At 37.9% G+C, this 15,169-nt stretch overlaps 1 long non-coding RNA gene across 14 annotated transcripts in view; it reads right to left on the bottom strand.

Moving 5' to 3' along the window:
* The window catches only part of LOC138740340 (uncharacterized), a 317,539-nt gene that overhangs the window by 280,070 nt on the left and 22,300 nt on the right, over nucleotides 1-15,169 (bottom strand). For 12 of the 14 annotated variants that reach the window (XR_011342845.1, XR_011342843.1, XR_011342851.1 and 9 more), the window contains exon 3: nucleotides 1,466-1,592. This is a non-coding gene — a long non-coding RNA (uncharacterized lncRNA). Of the gene's footprint in view, nucleotides 1-1,465; nucleotides 1,593-10,713; nucleotides 10,802-15,169 lie in introns of all 14 variants that reach the window. The other 2 variants (XR_011342852.1, XR_011342855.1) reach the window with 2 other exon arrangements.

Here is a 15,169-nt window from a genome sequence, read left to right as displayed (position 1 = left end):
TGATCTAGCCGTGAACAAAAGAAAGTTTGAACTGGACTTTTGGTTAATATATTGACTCACCAACATTGATTTTTTTTTCTTTGATAAGGACTGGACTGGAATTCAGAAATTAAAATAGAAAGGACTGGAAATGAGGAAGAGTTGCAACAGCATTTCTGAAGGAAGGTGAAATGGTTGTAATTCCTGATGATAGATGAGTCAGATATGAAGTGTTAACTAATGTTTAGTCCTCGGACGCAGTCTCGGGTTTTCAGGTGCAGGCAGTTCGCGTGGCAGAGGGAAACGACAGATGAACACAGTCAAATATTTCCTAATACAACAGCGATTACGCTTGAAAGTGAAATCTTTATTCGGGGTAAATGTGGTGAGGCTTTGAGACGTTCTGAAATCTTGTCCAACATTCTGATTCGGAATGAAAGCTGTAACTGAGACGTGACGAGAGCCATTTATTGGCACTTTTATTGACGGCTGAAGTTTTCTAAGGAGTACAGTCAAGGGTCGCGTTAAACCTCATTACATTTTGAGAGACTTGTTTTGAAATGAACCATGAGCCTGTCTCCAATAACTAAAATGCGCTATTAATGAGGGTGTGCAGGAACGCTGCTTGACTTGACAATTCGTGGACAATGCCGAATATTTCTTCCTAATGTCCCACATTGACCCATTTCCGTCTCTGATTGATCAGTACAAAAGAAAATCGCTCGTCCAAGCCAACCGAGTATGAGCGGAGGTGGAACTAGTACCGTATGGAACAAAAATAAACGCACTACAATTTCTAGATCTGCTATTTTTGTCTGAAACTTAAAAAATACTTCAATTAGTAAAAAGTCAAAAGAAATCAATAACCTGAAATTAGACGTATGATATAATAAAAGTGGGTACTAGTTCAATTAATAGTTTTTATTTGTTCGAGCTGATAATTGCCTACATTTTGCTCATACTTAAGCTTGAAACGTTGGTTATGTCTATTTATCTTTTAAGTCAACTGTTTGATCTGCTGAGTGTCTCCAGCATTGTCTTTTTACAATTAATAGTATTAACTACTTACAGTAAATTTATAAGCCTTATGGACACAAAATACCAAATTCCGAACAGTCTGATTACATTCACATTGCCATTAAAGTATCAATATAACAAAAGTATTGGAATGAGATTTATATTTTAAACCAGCTCATCGACTTCCCTCCATGGTGATATTGGCTGATTAATTTTTCAAAATTACTTTGGTTATAAAGTATTTAAAACAATAAGAAAATGCCATGGTTTAAAGATGTTGTCAACCTCCAATAAGCACTGCCCTTATTTAATTTCAACCACTTTCTGTCCAGTCCTAAGTTACAACAACGAATAATCAAATTAACATTTATGAACATGAAATTTGTATTTTCATTTAAATACAAAATTTGTTTTACATTTTAAGATTATGCTCATTCATCTGTGTCAAAGGTCAAAAGTTGTGGAATACCTTGATTCTCATGTCCTCTTTTTACCTTGAATCAAAATTGAGCCAAACATTGGTATCGACTTGGACCTGATGCTTGAATAATCACTATTTGCCTAGTTCCAAAAAGGTGGAAAATTATAGCACAGTTCTGCAGAAAAAAATTAATCAGAATAAGAATGTCGGACCATCGAACAATGCAAGATTAATTAATATTTGAATAACTTTTCCATACATTTTGCAGTAGAATATGTATGTGCATAAATAGCGTTTCATTACATTGAAATTAGTTCATAAAGAATAAGACTGATTGTAAAAGATTATATAGATTAGCAACATCATTTGAGTTCAAGTACTCTACATATTGTAAATGTAAGATGCTGTGCTCAGATGTGCAACATCTTTAATGCTTTCTTGGAGTGAATGGTTGAAGAAGAGAAAGGGAATCGCTAAACAACTGTACTTCATGTTGATAAATCTTATCATCTTCTATTCCTTTGTTCTGTGGATTTTTTTTTACAGCTTAATGGATGGGATCTTAAAAATGTTCTGCATTTAATTACTCTGCATTGAACACAAGCCTTTTATTATATCGAGCTCGAAAAACATTCAAATAAAATTAAGCTTAAATGCACACATTTTAAAGCTGCACTGATGTGATAACAAACAAAATATATTTCCATAAAAATATGATGTCATTAATGACAAAATAATACATTCAAAATCAATGAGATCTATTTGGCAAGTGGTTCCAATGTGTCCTCGCCATCTACTATTCAGTCTTCAATAATTTAAGTCAAAAATGCACCAACCTGTGACACTACCTGTCTAGCGGCGGTCAAGTTCCTTCTTGATGCTGTGAGCCCATAGCATCAAGTTCCATGCCACTCTCATAGTGCAAAATGGTGTTTATTCAGGGTAAGATTAGCAACTCAAAAATAGACCGATAAGGCTCTGTGGTCCATCAGTAACAGCAGAATGGAATGATAACCTCCAATTCCTCAAGGCCAGATGCATTCTTCATTCTGTTATTATCATCCTCGAGAGCAACATTCCTTCAATGAGGAATGTAGAAGAGGATACTGGAACTAAACATATCCCAAACAATGCATATTAAAAAATGTGGCTATGATCCAACAACTAATTAATAGGTTTAATATAAAATAGAACAGTACACCACAAGAACATGACCATCAGCCCACAATGTCTGTGCTGGCCATGATGCTTCAATAAACTAATTCCTCTGCCTGCATGTAACCCACATCTCTGTTTGCTGCATGTCCATGTGCCTGTCTAAATGCCTCTTAAATGTCACCATTGTATCTGATTCCACCAGCTTCCTCCACCCACCACCACTCTGTAGCATGTTCCTGGAACCTAACACTCTCTGTGAAAAACTGCGCATCTCATTTTCAAGCTGTGCCCTCTCATATTTGGCTTTTCCATCTGGGGAAAATGCCTTGGAATATTTACCCTATCAATACCTCTGCTAGCTTTATAAACTTCTTTCAGATCTCCCTTCAGTCTTCACGCTCCAGAAAAAAAAAATCAAGTTTGTTCAAGCTCTCCTGAGAGCTAATATATCAATGCTCCTAGGGATGCTGATATTTACTGTTTACTTTCACGTTACATTTAACATCCCAAATGTAACAACTCACAATTCTCCAGGTTAAACTCCATCTACCATTTCTCCACCCAGATCTCCAACGGACCTATAACCTGCTGTAACCTTTGATGACCTTCTTCACTCTCCCCTTCTCCACTAATTTTTGCATCATCTGCAAATTTGTTCATCCAAATCATATGTCTATCACAGACAAGAAAAGTAGCACCACTGATCCATGTCACAGACCTCTGGTCAGAGAAGTGCATCTCCACCACTACCCCCTTCAATCGCTAATTGAGACTTGATAAAGGTCACAACCCAAAACATTGCCTGACCATTTCTCTCCATGGATGCTGCCCCAATCCATCCAGTTCTCTTTGTTCACTCATGATTACTGCATCTTCAGTTTTTGTGTCTCTCGGGTGCATTCACTGTTGTTTGTATAGTATTCTATTCCGATCACAGTTCTTTAGATAATGAAGCACTCTGTGACCACATATGGTTAGACTATTCAGGCTTGATTTGATAAGTAACACTTATGCTCAGTTGCCAGGCAATAAGCCTCCTCAATAATTTTCTGACTTTTCAAACTGCCACCATCCCATGTATCTGAAGTGATGAGGTAACAAATTCAGTGACTACAAGAGTACAAACCACTAATCTGTGGCAAATGATCCATCTTTTGATGAATGCAGGTCCACTCGACACCTTCCTGGCTGAGCAACCCACCTAATTTCATTCACTACCTTAAACATACAGTGTCCCTGGTTTGTGTACTTTCCACAAGCAGTTCAGCAATTTACTAAAGATCCTTCCAAAATTTTCTTCCACCATCTTCAAGGACGAGGGCATCAACCCTACCATTTGCAGGTTTCCTTCCAAGTCATATAATCCTGATTTGGAAAATATCATTATTTCTTCAACAAATTTCACACAAATTCAAGAACTTCCTACTTATTAACTTTATTAGAGGACTTTTGCCACATGAACTGCAGAGATTTAAGAGGGAATCTCGTCATCATCTACTCAAGGACAATTCAGGAGGAACTGGGCCTTCCCGATAATACAGATAGAGATAAAAAAAATCCTGTCGACACAGCTATCTCTGTAGTGGTCAAGGAATCCCAATACCAAGATGAAGCCATAGTCGAAGGCAGTGGAATTGACCCAATCCACCAGGCACTTTTCTGCTCAAATTTAGATACATCTTTCTTCTCCATGAAGGCTATCAATTGTGGCTTTTATACAATTTTCTGATTTGTTTTATATTCCTTGATCTCTGGGACACCTCAGAAATTGTCCAGTTGACATCAGTCATTGGAGATTTGATTGGGTGAGTTGGCGCTATTTAAAGGGACCATCCTTGTGAATAAAGCCCGGTTGCAGTTGTTTTAACAAAAGGCAGAGAGTTCCACAATCCAGACAGCACATCTGGAGAAACAAACCAGAGGTGTACTGCCATGTTCCAGAACCGTTTGCTCCCATTTTAAAGTCACTTGTTAATTCATTTATTATTCAACATCGTTAATGAGTCTGCCTGTCTTCAAATCTATAGATCGACCCGATAGGTTAAAGCAAGCCACTTGAAAGATGCTGGCTTATCATTTGGACTTTTGCACAACAGTGTTCTCTTTTTTTTAATGGTAGAAATAGCCTTGCTGTAAGTCTGAAGTTACCCTCTCGCTTTGTGTCATAATGTATATATTAGAGGTCTCGGATTTCTCGAGTCGTCACTCGCAGGCAATTTGGAGGGTGCGCTATTTTGGGAGCGTTTGGGTGCTGCAGATGCAGACGCTAACGCAGCGAGAATGTTAAAAGATTGAGCTACTGGTGACTCAGCTATCTCCACTTGGTCGCTGTGTTTTAATCACGCCGGATTACTTCCCTCTTGAAGCCGACCCTTCGTACTTTCAGTCTCTGGATCCAGCGGCTTTCCATCCTGCTGCCACTGTTACCCTCGCACGGTAAGTCACGGTGCATTCATTTCAAATCAAAACTATAAATATGTCTGCATATGTGCAGCTCGATCGCTTGGTTTTATTTATGATGGACGGTTTTTGCCTTTTTTACCATCGACCCTGGATTCACGGTGATGGTGTGGGCAGATTGCATCCACCGCTGACTCCATGAGACAATATTTCATCACCGAATCATGTAGAGGGTTAAGGAGCCGTGGTATCCATTAATATCCAGTGACAGGCTTGTCTCCTTGTCGCTATCTGCTGCTCTTTCTCCCTCCGCTTGGCTGAAAATCGGAGCAGCTCATTTCTTTCCTTTTTTGTTTGCCATTTTGGTGGAAATATGGCCAGCGGTTTAACCAGTCGCCTTTCGGTGACTGAAGCAAGGCTCGACATCGCGACGTTCACTGATTTTGTTGTGTTCCCCGAATTCATTCGACTTTTAAAGGGACTTGTCATTCATCAGATCTGGTCAGTTCACAAAAAAAACCCCGTCTGCATTGAAACGCAGATCCACATTTTCCACTCCTTATGTCGAGAAGTTCCAGTGGAAGATGTCCCCACTTTTTCTTTCACCTATTACTTTAACCGTTATCTATTCTAAGCAGAGATTCACCAAGGCAAGACATAGAAGGATCAACCTTTCTCATTTGCATTCTCTTGCAAGATCAATCACCATTACTATCCAAGAAATTCAATTTTTTTTCCATATTCTCTTTCTACCAAAAATGGGAATTCATTGGCTATAACTTCATCTTTGGGAATGTGCACAGGAAGCTGGTTCTTTATTTGTAAGCCCAAGGGAGGAGTACTGGTTGCCTTCTCAACTGTGGAAGACCTCAATGATGAGTCTTGTATTCATCAACATCCACCACTTTCCAGCAGGGGTCACAAGTGAGTAGGCATCGCCAAGAACCCTGATGGTATAGATTTGACCCATCTTAAATATCTAATCACACCTTTTCATTCTATCACCCAGAATGCTTTATTTCAGTGCTGTAATATTTCTGTCCCTCCCTCCTTCATTTGCCATTCGAAGTTTCCTGGAAAACCTTAAATTCTGAGCCTTCCTAAACTGAGTTCTTTTGTTAGCTCCACTGCTTGCATTCTTATCCACTCAAATCTCTATGTCAATCTTCACAAATGTACTCATTGGTTCCTTTTCCATTAATGTACCAATTTCACAGTTCTCATCAGTGTTATCCTCACTCTTCACTGCAGTAACTTCTTTCAACAACGTCTACCAATATCACTGTGCTCTTTTAATTCTGCTCTTTTGTACATTTTTAATTACTCATCATTTGAACCATGCTTTAATTTCCTGAAGTCATAAACACTGAAAATTCAATCCAAACCAATTTATTTTACAATGATGCTTGAAAGTACCTGTTTTACCAAATTTTTGTTCACCTAGCCTAGTGTTTAATGGGAAATTTAATTTTGTAACCTTTAAGTAAAAAAAGCTTTGGAACATCTTTATCATGTTGAAAGCTTTATTTTTGTAGACACTATTTTTTTAAAAAAATCAAGTTTCCATTTGCCCTTTTTGTGCTTTTTATACAAAATTAAAGTTCAGAAGTGGAAATGTTTAATTGTCTGCTCTCAGAGCTCCTTTCTGCAAGATGTGTAGCATGGTTTTGTGGATTCCAATTTGTTTAAAGTTGCTGGAATGACATGTTTAAATTTGAAATAACATCGATTATTCTTCTGGAAGTTAATTTCGGTATTGCTTTACTGTTAATAACTCAGTTTTAAATGAAAGATTATGTCAAAACAAAATCAAGAGAGGGTTGTCTTCTAAGTGTTTAATGCAATAGTAAACTTTATCCAGCAAAAATCTTCATAAATTTGTTATGCTGTTCATGGCAAACTACTGACATTCACGACAATGAACTAATAACGTAACAATTAGAGATTGGTTGTAGTTTGTAAACTGAAGATAACTTTATTTTTGTATATCCTTACATTAGTCCTTGTCCCTTTATTCTTAATCTAATGTGAAACTCTTTCCAATGTAGAGAATATATAAATATTTTAACAAAGGTGAGGAACTTTCAAAACACACCTTCATATCTGTTGATTTTAGAAAGAAAACATAAACACGTGACGTACAAAATAGTAATGTTTGGATTGGTTACTAATATTTTTGATTTTTCAAACAACACTTTGACCCTGTAACTATGATGAAAAGAATGATATTTTACAGATGAGAACAGTGGAATGCACCTCCACAAGAATGAGATGAGTAACCTTGCGTCCTTCATCTACTTTTCATAACAATATGTGCTATCCACAGTATATCAAATGGCAGCTATGTTTCAAAGCAATTATTCAATAAAAATGGCAAGTAAACCTTTTACATATTGGATAATTACCTTGCCTTCACCTATACTTTCAGAGATTTAATTAAAATTGACCTGATAGAAGTGTTCAAAATTATGAAGGTGGTAGGTAGGCCATATGGAAAGAATCATATTCCTTTGGTGAGGTGTCTAATGCAAGAGGTCAGTAGTATAAGGTGAGAGGTAGAAGGTTGAGAGAGGATCTGAGTGGGAACTTTCTCACCCAGCAGGAATCTGAAACACTTTGCCTGAGAAGATGACAGAGACAGATACTCTCATGACATATATGACGCATCTAGACAAGCAAAGGAATTGCCATGGCATTGAAAGCTGCAGGCCAAATGCTGATAAATGGAACTACTATAGGTAAATATAATGACTGCCAGAGACAGTTTGGGCCAAAGGCCCTTTTTTTCTGCTGAACATCTTTGATCCTCAGTCTCTAAAGGATAAGTATGATATATGAAATTATGTAGTACTCTAAAGCATCACTTAGAATTTCTGTGTGTGAAATTTAACATTCATTTCATGAATACTAATTTGTACCTTTCAATGAGAATAATAAGAGTGAATCTTATCTGAAACTCAAACCAAATTTTAAAATATATTTTAAAAATAGCCTGAGTTTTGATTTCAGCAGTTTGGTTGTCAACTTAATAGCTACATTTCTTCTTGTGGTTCGAAATGGTGCAGAATATGGTTTACCTATATTAGAACACCCAGACAGTAGCATCTGATGACATGGGTACTATTAAATGTTTTAGCAACAGATCCACAACCAAAATGGTTGTTAGCGTGCTCCGCAACAGCTGTTCTCCATGTCCCTGTTTGTGTTCATGAATGTCAAGGCTTTGGTTTCAGAATTTATTCCAGACTACACTATTTTGAACTTAATGTACCCAAGCTAGAATTGAAAACGGTTCAAAACATTAAATCTATTTCAGTTTTCAGAAAAATGCTGGAGAAACTCAGCAAGTCACACAGTGTTCTTTATGTAGCAAAGACAGATATACTACATAACCGTTTCAGGCCTGAACCCTTCTTCAAGATATGAGCAAAATGAAGACAGGTGCCTGAATAAAATGGTAGAAGAGCACAAGTCCACAGGCAAGATGACATGGAGAAAAAAGTTGAGAAGTAAAAGAGCAACATCTAATATTTCTGGGCACTCTCCATCTGGATGGCATCAACATCAACTTCTCTGGTTTTTATAAGCCACTTCTCCTATCTCCCTCTCCTCCCCATCTGTATGTCTTTCCACTGTTTAAGAAGGGAGGGAAGCAGCAGGAAGGAAATTATAGACCTATTAGCCTGATGTCAGTGGTTGGGAAGCTGTTGGGAGTTAATTGTTAAGAGGTTGAGGAGTACCTCGAGGTGCATGAGAAGGTAGGCCCCAGACAGCAAGGTTTCCTTAAAGGAAAATCATGCCTGACAAACTTACTGCAATTTTTGGAAGAGATGACAAGTAGAATAGGGTAGATGCAATGGATGCTGAAGGCCTTTCAGAAGGCCTTCAACAAGGTGCCATACATGAGGCTGCTTAACAAGATGAGAACCCATGGAATTACTAGCATGGGTAGACCATTGGCTGATAGATTGGGAATAAAGGGATCCTATTTTGTCAGCTCTTGGACTGCATTCATTGGAGTGCAGAAGGACAAGAGGGGACCTCATGGAGACATTACGGATGCTGAAAGCTATGAGCAGAGTAGATATTGGCAAAGTTGTTTCCCATGATAGGGGAATCTCAGACAATAGTGCACAACTTTAGGATAAAAGGGCGTCAATTTAAAACATAGATGCAGAGAAATTTATTTAGCTAGCGGGTTGTGAGTCTGTGGAACAGGTGGCTGTGAAAGTGAGGTCATTAGGTTTATTTAAGACAGAGATTGACAGTTATTTGATTAATCACAGCATCAAGGGCTAAAGGGAGGCTGGGGAGTGGGCTGAGTGGGAGGATGGATCAGCTCATGATAGAATGGTGGAGCAGATTTCATGGGCCAATTGGCCTACCTGCTGTTATATCTTGTGATCTTGTCTCCAGCTCTCCAACCCCTTCTTTCTCCATTCTGAGGTCTCCCCTCTCCCTATCACTTCTCAGCCTTTTTTTCTCTTATGCCCTCACATCCATATCCACCTATAACTTCTTGCCTGCAGGTCTGTGCTCCACCCCCTGCCCCTCCCTACACTATTTTATTCAGGTGCCTGTCTGCTTTTTGCTCATACCTTGATGAAGGGCTCAGGCCTGAAATGTTGGTTATATATGTGTATCATAGAACCACAGAACACTACAGCACAGAAACAAGCCCCTTCGGCCCTTATAGTCTGTGCTGAACCATTTTTTTGCCTAGCTCCACTGACCTGCACCCAGTTCATAGCTCTCCATACCTCTCCCATCCATGTACTTCTCCAAATTCTTCTTAAATGTTTAAATTGAGCACGCATTCACCACCTCTGCTGGCAGCTTATTTCATACTCCCACCACCCTTTGTGCGAAGAAGTTCCCCCTAAACTTTTCTCCTTTCACTCTTATCCCATGTTCTCTGGTTTGTATCTCACCCACCCTCAATGGAAAAAGTCTATCTACATTTACTCTGTCTGTCCCCCTCATCATCTTAAATACCTCTATCAAATCTCCCTTTATTCTTCTGCGCTCCAGGGAATAAAGTCCTAACCTTTTTAACCTTTCTGATACTGCTATCCTTGATAAATATATCATATTGCACGACTTGCTGAGTTTCTCCAGCATTTTTATGTAAAGTACTCTTACAGCATCTGCAGGCTTTCTTGTTTAAATCTATTTCAGTTCTATACTCTAAAATTAATGCTGTTTTTTTTTTAATCCAGGAGATCAGGCAGGAAAATAAAGTTGATTGTAAGGATCATATTAGACATTATCTTATTGAATGGTGAAACAGTCTCTGGACCCAGTTAACCTCCTCCTGCCCCAATTTTCTATATTCTTCTGGCCCTAATAGTTCAATAGGTACACAATAAACCTCATAAGAATGTGTCGCTCACTGCAGTGATCCAACATACCCTCTGGCAAAATGCAACCCTTTGGAAACAAACGTAACATTTCTAATGTGTTGCCAATATTAAATATTAATATTAGTATTGCAATCTTTCTATGAATTAATCTAAAGAGTGTCCTCAAAGTTGAATACCGTTTTCAAACTTTTTTTTATATGTTTGATCCTAATAAATATATTTTGACTGAAGATATTTGAATATTCTTTTTCCTGCCAATACAGTTGTTTGTATCGTAATTTTCCTCCATTTTTAAGTTTAAATTCCTTCAACCCACATGGGTATAACAAATATCAAAGCTAGAGCTAGTAAGAAGGACGCTCACAAGCAACTTACAGTTCCTGAAGGCTATTTCCAAACTTTGCACTCTAATCCAATCCGTAAAAGATGGTATTTTCTATGTTCCACCTGAACAACAAGGATGCTGGGAAAGAATTTAAAATTACTCCTGTGTTTTACCTTAAAAGTCTGTATGCCTCCCTGAAAAGGGTACTCTCATGCAAATGCTATCAAGCTAAAAAGGTACACAAAGTTAAAAAAAATAAATAAAGGAGCTGGACAGACATGATGATGCATCCAAAGTAGGAACAAACATATCAATTTTGAAGCAGAGGCTTCTTTCTCTCAAATCTGTTGCAGGAGGCACCATTTCTCATAGGCATCTCAGGGGGGAATTTACTGGACATCCTAATGTTAGGCTTTCATATCATACAAAACTCATATCATACAACCTTCCTTTCTAGACCACTTTCCTTTTTACGCCCTTCACCCACCCTGTCGAAAAACCAAGAATGCAAGTCATCATTCTTGCCCATTTTTGTCCTGTTGATAATATATTACCTTCATCACACGTATTTTCAAGGCTCCTTGCTTAAGTAGAAATGAGAATTGCAGTATATCTTTATTTAGTTTACTTGATTATTTCCTCTTGGGTTTTATCTTGTTTCTATAATCTAAATTTTTCACATCCAAATTTGATTCCCTCCGTATAAAATTGTTGATAGCTTCCCAGTCTTTTGTAGTTGGTTGAAAGCCACTAGCTCTGTAAGAACAATGCTCAGTGTCTTACTGAGATGTAATTTGCCTGGTCTGTATCATATAAATTTATGCTGCAATGATTGAACATCTTATAAAAATAACTAGAGGATTAATTGGTTAAAAAAATAAAAGTTTATCCAGCCAATGCTCGAATGAACTACAGAACATGATGAATTCAGGGCTGCTGTAAAGATAGATATGAAGAGTGTTGAAAGTAAACAGTCAATTAAGATTAAATATTCTGGATTTCAGATGGTTTATTTTTGAATGAAAACAGGCAGAAATGTTAGACCTTTCTGAAAAGGTAGATACTGTTTATGATTAGATGGTACAGAGAAGGAATAGACTCAATCAAAAAAAAGTAAGCTGCTGCAAGAATTCAGTGTCAAACACAGACCTGAGGCAAAACAATAGTAGATGTTTCAAGTTGAGATCTTGTATCAGGACAGAGAGTATAGAGCCAAAATGGCTTGTAATTACAAGTAAAAGGAAGGAGTGAGACAGAAGTTGGTAGATGATAGGTGGGACCAGATGAGGGGGGGTGGGGGGGGGGGGGTGGGAGGAAATATTTTTTGCTCTGTATGTAATAGTGCAGTGGCCCTTGAATGCATTATGAAAATGGCCAAAATTTAAAGGAGGAGTGGTAGAGGAAGAGTACCACAAAAATCTGATCTTGAGAATGTTGAAATTAAACTGGCTGCCCCATACATAAGACTCATCCAACAAATGTGAGTTTAACCTTATTAATTCTGACTAATTGCAGCATTTCACAGTGCACCATACATGTTGTTGTGAGGTGCCTAAGTCTAAAATGAACTGCACCTTTTATTACATTTGTGAATTGGCTCCCAGCTGGTTTCCTTGGGGATCTGAATATGACAATATGTTGAAGGCCTCAGGCTGCTGCTCCAGATAATAGGAGCAAATAGCACTGTATGACAACAATAAAGCACTGCCAACTGATACCAAATTCAATCTTAAAGCAATAAGCCCTAGCCTCTTTAATGTACCATATGTTTTTCATTTCTTTTTGTATTTGGTAGTGGGTTGTATAAAGGAAAGGGATGAATCAGCATACAGGATGGAGATTGAGAACTTGGCTGAATGGTGCATCAACAACAACCTTGCACTCAATGTCACCAAAACTAAGGAGCTGATGGTTGACTTCAGGAAAGCCAGAAGTAAACAATCCAGTGATCATTGGGGATCAGAGGTGGAGAGGTTGAGCAAATTTAAATTTTTGGAAGTCATTATCTCAGAGGATCTTTCCTGGACACAACACAATAGCATCGTGAAGAAAGCATGTCAGCACCTCTACTTCCTCGGAAGTTTGCGGAGGTTTGGTATGACACCAGAAACCCTGGCAAATTTCTACAGATGTGTGGTGGAAAGTGTGTTGACTGGCTGCATTACAGTCTGGTATGGGAACACCAATATCCCTGAGCGTAAAGCCCTCCGAAAGGTAATGGACACAGCCCAGGACATCACAAGCAAATCCCTCCCCACTGTTGAGTACATCTACAGGAAACACTGCCGTTGGAGGGCAGCAGCAATCATCAAGCATCAAGTACCCACTCTATTCTTGCTGCTGCCATCAGGAAAGAGGTATAGATGCCACAAGACCCGCACCACCAGGCGCAGGAAAAGCTGCTACCCCTCCACCATCACAATCCTCAATGACAAACTCATTCAGACACTCATTTAAGGACTCTTACTTGTGCACTTTATTGATTTTCTTTTTGTTCTCTCTGTATTGCAGTTTGTTTACATTCGGTATCTGTTTACAGTTCTTTATTTGTTTTCATGATTACACCATGTACAGTTTATTTTTGCGCTAAAATTAGTGGTCATTCTGCCACACCCACAGGAAAAAGACATCTCAGGGTTGTATGTAATGTCCTGTACGTACTCTGACAATCAATCTGAAACCCAATGCAGCCGGTTTGAGTTGCCGATTTCTGCACAGAAATGTCTGTCATTCACTACTGCTTGCACTGAAATTTTACATTGTACTTGAATTTCTTAAGGGAGTAAGGAACTGAAGATTAAACCAGAAATATGGCATACGATACATTTTTGTGCTTTGTATCTAAGGTGATTACATTTTAAAATAAATTTTATTTTAATGTAAAATGGATCTTACAACGAAGCAATCTAAAACACTTATCAGACACTTGAAATGTGAAAAGCAGAGAAGACTGCACTTTCAGCCCATAATGCATTGGGATGGTGTGGCCATGAATCTTGCTACTAGCAGACTTCTAAAAAGTCAGCCATGGAAGATGATTTCTTATGGGACACCGATGATGAAGCTGAAGCACCTCATCAGTCTGGGACCCATATGATGACTGTTTAAACAGTAAGAGTATTGATGTGCATGCCACCATCTTTGCATCAGACCATGATGAGCTAGAGTGATTTTAAAGGATTCTAAATGTGTTATTTTCATAGTGATTTTGAAGGGCTCCAAATGTGTGTTTTCAATAGCAATTAAATGAAAATCTATTGTAGTTGGGTTTTTTTTTTGGTTTTTCAAGGGTCGGATTATATGCTGAATCAGTTTCTCAAGGGTCAACTTATTTGCCAGTTCGGCATGGAGGTATTTTTGAGCTGATTTTAAGGTCTCAGAAGTATATCTGGTATTTAAGTCGAACCCCCCCCCCCCCCCCCATTTTTGAGATTTTTTTTAGGGTTTCACGACTCAACTTTTCTGCTGAAATATATGGTATTTCAATCTTGGATTTAGCATTAATAAGTAAACCAACAACAAATGTGGTTAGCAGAAATGTTCCAAATTTATATCACCTACTGTGTAAAAGAGTTTAAATTTGCTCCCGAAGGTTCTGACTCTAATTTTTATACTCCTCAGAATCTTCAACAAATAAACATATTTTTTGTTATCTATCTGTTCGTATTAATACCTTGAAAACTTAAACAGTAAAGTTATACCTTTGTCCTCCAAATTGCAATGAACATGACATAAAAGTGCTGGAGAAACTCAACAGGTCACACAGCATCTACCGGAAACAAAAGGTGGTTATTGTTGATACATTCCTGACAAAAGTCTCAGGAACGAAATGTCAACTGCCTTTTGCTTCCTATAGATGCTGCATAACCTGCTGAGTTTCTCCAGCACTTTGTGTACTGCACTGGATTTGCTGATTTTCTTCTTTGTATGCAATGTACATTATATCCAAGTTTTTACAACTTTTTTTTAACTTAATTCTTGGGCTCTTGCTGTCATTTCACTGTCATTTCACCTCATTCCTTCCAAAACATCTACTTTTCCTAAGAAGTAGGACATAAATGTTCACATTTCTTAGGCATTTTTTTAATATCTGTAGCATAACCTGCCTACTTGTATTCAAGTCCTCTAGATATAAATTTGACATTTTAAAACGTTGACCACAAAGACCTATCTGCACTATTTCATTGACTGAACTTTTTTTCTCCCCACTGTTTATTATCTGCCAACCTATTTATCGTCTATTTCTGTACTGGAGTAATTTAATGTATACTACTGTAGATGTTTTTTTTTAACAAAAATATTCATTCGGCTGAAGCAAGTCAGAATTTAAAGGCAAATATGCATTGTACTTTCGGAAGCACCAGGATTTGTGTGTTTTAAAACTGGAATAACCAGGAACAAGGATGTATAAGAAAACGTATAGATTTTTTTAAAAATCCCCTTTTCGTCAATTATACCATCAGACAAATCTCAGATTCAATATTTTGTGAACATATTCTCCAAAGT

This window comes from Narcine bancroftii, chromosome 8 (assembly GCF_036971445.1).
Source record: "Narcine bancroftii isolate sNarBan1 chromosome 8, sNarBan1.hap1, whole genome shotgun sequence".
Lineage (NCBI taxonomy): Eukaryota > Metazoa > Chordata > Chondrichthyes > Torpediniformes > Narcinidae > Narcine > Narcine bancroftii.
Note: the sequence above shows the minus strand (reverse complement) of the source record. Positions and strands in the feature narration are given on the sequence as shown.